The 6,344-nt window shown below is 47.4% G+C and overlaps 1 protein-coding gene across 1 annotated transcript in view; it reads left to right on the top strand.

Moving 5' to 3' along the window:
• The first annotated feature begins 5,333 nt into the window (after positions 1-5,333).
• LOC142035891 (uncharacterized) overlaps positions 5,334-6,344 on the top strand; it is a 37,636-nt gene continuing 36,625 nt past the window's right edge. Inside the window, exons 1-2 of the mRNA XM_075038527.1 lie at positions 5,334-5,440; positions 5,603-5,795. The gene's annotated coding sequence lies outside the window, so the exon portion shown is untranslated. The remainder of the gene's footprint in view (positions 5,441-5,602; positions 5,796-6,344) is intronic.

Here is a 6,344-nt window from a genome sequence, read left to right as displayed (position 1 = left end):
TCAGCGGGGGCGGTTTGTTTACCCCCTCCCTGCCGGAGGGTCCCCTCACAACATGGCGGCAGCCGGCCGGGCTGGGCTGTCGGTGTCGCTGCCCTCGCCCGGCGCGGGGGGGGGGGGGGAACGCGGCGGCCGGCGGGGACCGGGGTCGCGGGAGGGGGTGTGGGGGGGGGGCAGCGCCCGACCCCGCCGCGCACGGTGAGGGGATGCGGTCGGCAGGGGCTGCTGCGGGGAGGGCCGGGCCGGGCCGGGCCGCGGGCAGTGTGAGCGTCCCGCCCGCCCATCGCCCTTTTGCCCTGGGAGGAGAGGGCTGGGCAGCTCCCCTCGCGGGGTTTTGGGGTCTCTGGAGTGAAGTGCCGTCTTTCAGTCAGAGCTGCTCGTTCAGTTTCCTTTTTAATCAAAAAAGAACTCGCAGAGAGTGTGTGTTTTCCTGGGGCACCACTACAAAGTCCTGATTAGGCCTAGTCAGGTACTCCAGTAAAAACCCTTTATGCTGAATGGTTATTTGAATAGAATATCAAATGCTTTTCCGAGTCAACCTAGTAATCCAAGACTTACTTACAATAAAAAACAATGAGCACAGATCAAGGGTATTGAGAGGGCTGTTCAGGTGGCGATTCCTCACTTAACTCTTTAACAAGCTTGTGTATGCATTTTGTGGGTTTTCAAAACTAACCATGTGTAAGTTACATGTGCAGATAACAGACACATCTCCTCTAAAACCACAGCCAGTCGTTGCAGGAAGCCATGGAGCATGGCTGTTCTTGCATATGCAGCTTCTGTCCTGCACCAGAAGGGTCAGCTTATTGCTTTGCAGACTCCTTTACAGTCTTGCATGTCCAGCGCTTGAATTGAGCTGTCAGAGTCGGGCTGGGGATGTTTGCAAAATCAAACAGTAGTTTTGCATAGAAACTTGATGACGGGCTAGATCAATATGTGCAAAGGCAAGTGCAAGTTTGAGAAACTAAAGCATGCCAGAAAGTTATTACTTGACTACCCTGCTTTTTGCAGTCCTTGCTTAGTTTCTTCCTGTTAATTGTTCCATGTTCTTTACAGCTTGACTTCAGATTTTGTAACTGTGTCTGACTTTCGCTGTAGTTAGGACTTGTTTTCTCAATGTATTCGTTTCTTCCAAATGGCTTGTTTACGAGATGCCAGTTGACTGGGACCCAAAGACCTAGAAGATCCTGGCAGGCTTTGCAGAAAAAAGCATGCTATGATAACAGGCTGGAGCTGACTAGAGACAATGGAACGATTCCTTACTCCAGATGATTTGAGAGAGGACAGCCTCAGAGATCCTGAACCTTCTTTTAATCACACTTTCAGCAGAGTACTGATGGAGCGTTGGCTGCTCACTCTCTCTGGCTGTAGCATGTCGCACGTGGTGTAATCAGCTTTGGTAGGAAAGCACTTGTTGGGTGCTGTGGTGGTGGTCTTGCAAAATTCAGTATCTCTAACAGTAAACAGCTATTGCTGGTCTTTCACCAGCGTTCAGTGTGCTAAACAGAGCCCTGGGGAGTTAAAAGTTCAAGCTTCAGCCAAATACCAGTTAAATCTCTATGAATTCAGCTCCTACTTAGAAGAAAACTTGGTGGTTGTTTGTTTTATGTAGAAGAGTCTGAAGCTCAGATGTTTAAAGTGTTTATGGCAGTCCTAAAACAAAGTAGCCAGATGTCAGGGGAGAAACCTAAATGGCCAATAAAAATTCAAATTTGATGGGATGTGAGTTTAAACCCTTCATAAAATATATTAACCTCCCATTGTGACAGCAAGCAAGTTTGCACGTTTTAGCGAATTTAATGAAACATGGGAGTGTAGAGTCTAATCCTTTAAAAAAACCCAGTGTTAAAAAATGACTTCAAAGCAGAGCTAACTGACAAATAGATTACAGATACTCATCTGTCCTGACAGGCTCTTCACATTTAGAACACATAAAAGTGAGATAGCATAAATAAAACGAAGGATTGGGCATCTATATATGTGTGTTGGGAATATAAATGTAGGATGGGTACAAAGCACCAATCATGTAATTTTAATAGGAATCATATATTGTAAAGAGATAGGTGTTTCACTTATTTTTCTGCCGCCTTCTCCTTGAGGATTACAGCTTATTTTTTATGTGTGCTGGAATAACTCATCAAGGCTGATGGGAAGGCCTTAGAATGCAGAATTTAATGAAATCATGTGCTTATAAATGCAGCATATGAAATAGAAGGCAGAGTACATTTTAAATATCTCAGGAGGAAAAATTAAAATATGTGCAACTTGATAGAGCTAAGTATATTCATCTGAAGACCAATGTACATGAAATAAGACCTCCAAATTTCATTTTTTATTTTAGGTTAAAAGGGAGACATTAGTAGAGTGGCCTGTTCTTCATTACTGAAAGCAAGAGGCTAGTTGTGGGACTGTGGTCATGAATTTATGAGTGTGTTGACACTTTTGTCAGTCTAAGTGTTGGGGTGTGTTATGTGCTGGTTTTATTACCTTGCCGTAGAAGCCCTTTTCTGTCTCACCTCGGACTAACAACAGAAGACACTGTGCACTTAATAGAGTTGCCCTGGGTCCTTGATCTAACCCATGAGACACCATTTGGAGTGTTCTGCATTATTTATTACTACTAAAGTATTTTCAATTAAACTGACATCTTAAATGCTAAATTTGCCTGGCAGGTAATGAAGTTCTTGTTTCTTTTCCAAGGAAGCTGACACGAAAGAAGCAAACCATGATAGGTCACAGGAATTAGTACTGCTTGTCTCCACAATTACTAACAAGTAAGCACTGTATGGTACCATAGGATGGAGGCAGACTTGGTTTCTGTTCATGACAGTTGTCACACAGGTGAGGAGCACTCAGGTAATTCCAGACAAGCCTCAGAAGGGGGGGGCTGCAAAGCCAGCCTGCAGCTGGAGGTGGAGGAAGATTATTCACCACCTTCTAGTCCTGGGTGCATCCTGCTAGACTTTCAGTCCAACAAGAAATCCATATAGGACTGTGGAGCAAAGAAGAGGAGACCTTTGAAACTTAGTACTAGAAGTGCAATTCAACCAACCCACTAACTTTGACCTGCAGTGTGAGGATGAATGTTTAGAATGCTTTTTCTCTGAACGCTCTGGGGATCCTCAAGAAAGGATAAGTGAGGATGATGAAAGCATCATTCTTATTGATGCTTTTGAGGAGGAGGAGGATGAGGAGGATCTGGAGATGCTTTGGTCGTTTCCTCCATGATCCCTATGAGGAAGACCATCATTTGCTGGCATTACACCATTCCTTGGCAGCTGCAAGAGGAAATGCTGCCATTATATCAGGTGGAAGTCAAAAGAGATGTGCAGTTGTTGGATATGATCAGGACTAGCTGGACTCATCTGGGCATCTATGCTTGCAAGACCGACGCGTTAAATTGGAGCTCTTGTGCACATACGGTCTCTAAGTTAGAGAGTTGCTGTCTAGATTATCAGCACCCTCTGGGGCTGGTTTTGCAAAAGTATCACTGTTAGGCTGCACAGCCCACTTGGCCAAAATGACTCATCCATTTCTTCTGTCCATACATCCTCTCATGTTTTAATGTATCAGTTGTAATAAACCATGATTTGGATTTTTAAAAAATGGCCATTCATCATCTGCACCCCACACAAGCATGCTTGGCTGTGGAGATATTGGTGCCGTATGTGCTTATATATTACTAGAGTTTTCCTTGTGAGAACTGGTGAACGAGGGGAGGGTTGCGTGCTTACGTTCCATAAGGGAGGTGGAAGGGGTACGTGATTCTGCATGTCTTGGGTCTAGGTGGCAGAAAGCCTTCACCCTGCCCAGCTACTGCATTGCAGTAAGAAATGGCTAAGAATTTTAAATTCAGAAAAATGATAATAAAAATAATGAAAATCTTGTGAGTTTTTTTTCTTAGTTTGTGAGAATTGGAATGACAGTTCTTTTCTGCAAGGTTCACCGTACTAAGCAGCATGTGAGTTTCTCATGGGTTCAAGGAGTGTCATTAAAGGAATGTTGCTAACATTTTTTAACTGCCTGATCTGAGGAAACTGAACTGCCACTTACTCTGCTCTCAAAAGTAGCTCACTTTTCTGCGTGAAAGGAGTAAGTACGTTTCTTTTCCTCACCCTCAACTCCCAGCAGAGTAGTTTCTAGTTTCACGTTTAGTTTTAGAAAGATCTGTGAGATCACAAAAATGTAGAACTTGGGGCATTCTAATATACCATATTTGCATGCTAGTAATACACACTCTTGTTCATTTTTAATTTCAGTTCTGTATTTGCTGTTAATTGTAGAAGCCCATTTCCAAAACCAGTAGGAGTTTTGTTAAGAAAGGACAGCAAGGTAACTGTCCAGTGTGCAACATAACTGCAGCGTTAAAAGCAGGAGCAATCTCTCTGAGATTACATGGCGGTGTTGGAGAGTAGTTTCAGCTGCAGGAAGTGCAGAACTGGTCAGTACGATAATGGGGGGACGAATGCAGAGCGCTGAGGGGACTGGGTTGGGGACCACTGGTTGTAGTTGGAACAGAAGCTGTTGGGAGCTTCCTTGTGGTGCCTCCTGGAGGACTGGACCTTGGATGGCTCCTGTTGAAGAGTCACGTTAATGATGGGAATGTAAAAATGGACATGTAGGAATGAAATGTGCTGACAGGGGGTGTGAACAGGAGGGAGGGCTGCAGAGCCACAGAAGAACGAGAAGTCTTCCAGAAATGGTGGTAGAGAAATGGTGACAATTTCTGCTCCAAATTGGTGGGTAGGTTATCGGCTACAAGGGGTGGAGGAAAGGAGCCTGAGAAGGCCTCTGGATCGTGGTTGTACTGTGGCTTTGGAAAGGGCAAGTGGGATCCTCGGATGTGTTGGGCAAAGGGCTTCCACTGGGAATAAGGAAACGATGCTGCCGTGAAAGGCCCTGGTGACCGACTGCAGTTCTGGGCACCTGGTGTGAAGGAATACTCATTCAAGCTGGAAGCAAGACACAGAGGCCGGGGATGTGGCCCGAGCCTTCTTTCCAAGAGCAGAGCCTGTTTCTTCCGACAAAGCAAAGCTTGAACGTGAATCCCATCGCCACCAAACTTCTATGGGAAGATGCACAGTTACTGCCGTTGGGGCTGCGGGAAACACCCCGTGCATCGCCGCAGGCTGGGGTTGGGGGGGAGGCAGGCTCCAGTCCCCCGCAGCACCGGGGCGATCCAGAGGGAGCGGGCGGGGAGGGCACCCGCTCGCTTTGCGCCAACGCTTCGACCCACCTGGCTGTTTCTGCGCGCCCGCCGGCCGCTCCCTCCGCACTCGGAGCCGGGCGGGGGGTCCCGACCCAGGGGCCGCCCGGGTCCCGCCCCGCCGCTGGCAGCCGCCGGCCGCTGCGGGCCTTCGCCGCGCTGCGATTGCGCCGCCGCCACCGGGGGCCTCCGCGCCGGCGCAAGGGGCTGCGCGGCGGCGGGGCGGGAGCGGCGCAGGTAGGAGCGGGCGGCGGGGTGCGCGGCAGCGGAGAGGGGATGGTCTGCTGCCCCACGGGGAAAAGTTTGGGGGTTCGTTCTGGCTGGGGGAAAAAAAACCCGCAAGCGTACATTTTTTAAATTTTATGGGTTTTTTTTTTCCTTTTATTGTTATTTTTTAAGGCTACACCGTGATTGAAATATTCCCCCTCCCGCCCCGGGGAAACCGGACGGGCCTTTGTCAGGGAGTTTTCTTAAGCCGAGCGGTGCCAGCCTCCCTTGAAAAGTTTTTGCTTCAACAAAGGAAATAGCGGCTGAGCGCCAGGGCTGGGGAGCCGGCGGTGTGCTGCTGGAGGTGCTCAGCCCCTTGCAGGAGGTGAGGAATAGTTCCTGTTCTCGTGCGCTCGTTCTTAAATTAATGGGAACGGTTGAAGTTGGCGGGTGACTTGAGCCATTCCGTTCCAGGCAGTGGCTAATGAAGAAGATTAATTCAGCTTGTTTTCTGTAGCACAGCAGAAGAAAGCGCAGCTTGTGTCTCAAATGGAGCTGGCCTTTCTGAAATGTGAATAAGACCTTTCACTTAACACACGTTGCTGTAGTGCCTTTATAACTATCTAAACCTACTGAAGCTAAATAGACAAGCTTTATATTTACATAGGCATGGAAATACAGAAATATGTACATTTTTACATATATGTATATATGTGCTTGTATTCAGAGAAGTCTTGCCCAGACAAAAGCAGTTAAGAGGAAGTGAAGAAATAGTGGGAGTAAAGGAAATATGAAAAGTGGGTGCGAGGGAGAAGGTGGGGGTCGGAGGAGCAGCCAAGCTATCCATCAGGGTGGGAAAAATGCGATTTCTCATCTTAGATTAGCAATTCAGCGTGAATGCAGGTTTAAACTGGGTGAGTGAAAGCTCCTTGGG

Source organism: Buteo buteo, chromosome 10, assembly GCF_964188355.1.
Source record: "Buteo buteo chromosome 10, bButBut1.hap1.1, whole genome shotgun sequence".
Lineage (NCBI taxonomy): Eukaryota > Metazoa > Chordata > Aves > Accipitriformes > Accipitridae > Buteo > Buteo buteo.
Note: the sequence above shows the minus strand (reverse complement) of the source record. Positions and strands in the feature narration are given on the sequence as shown.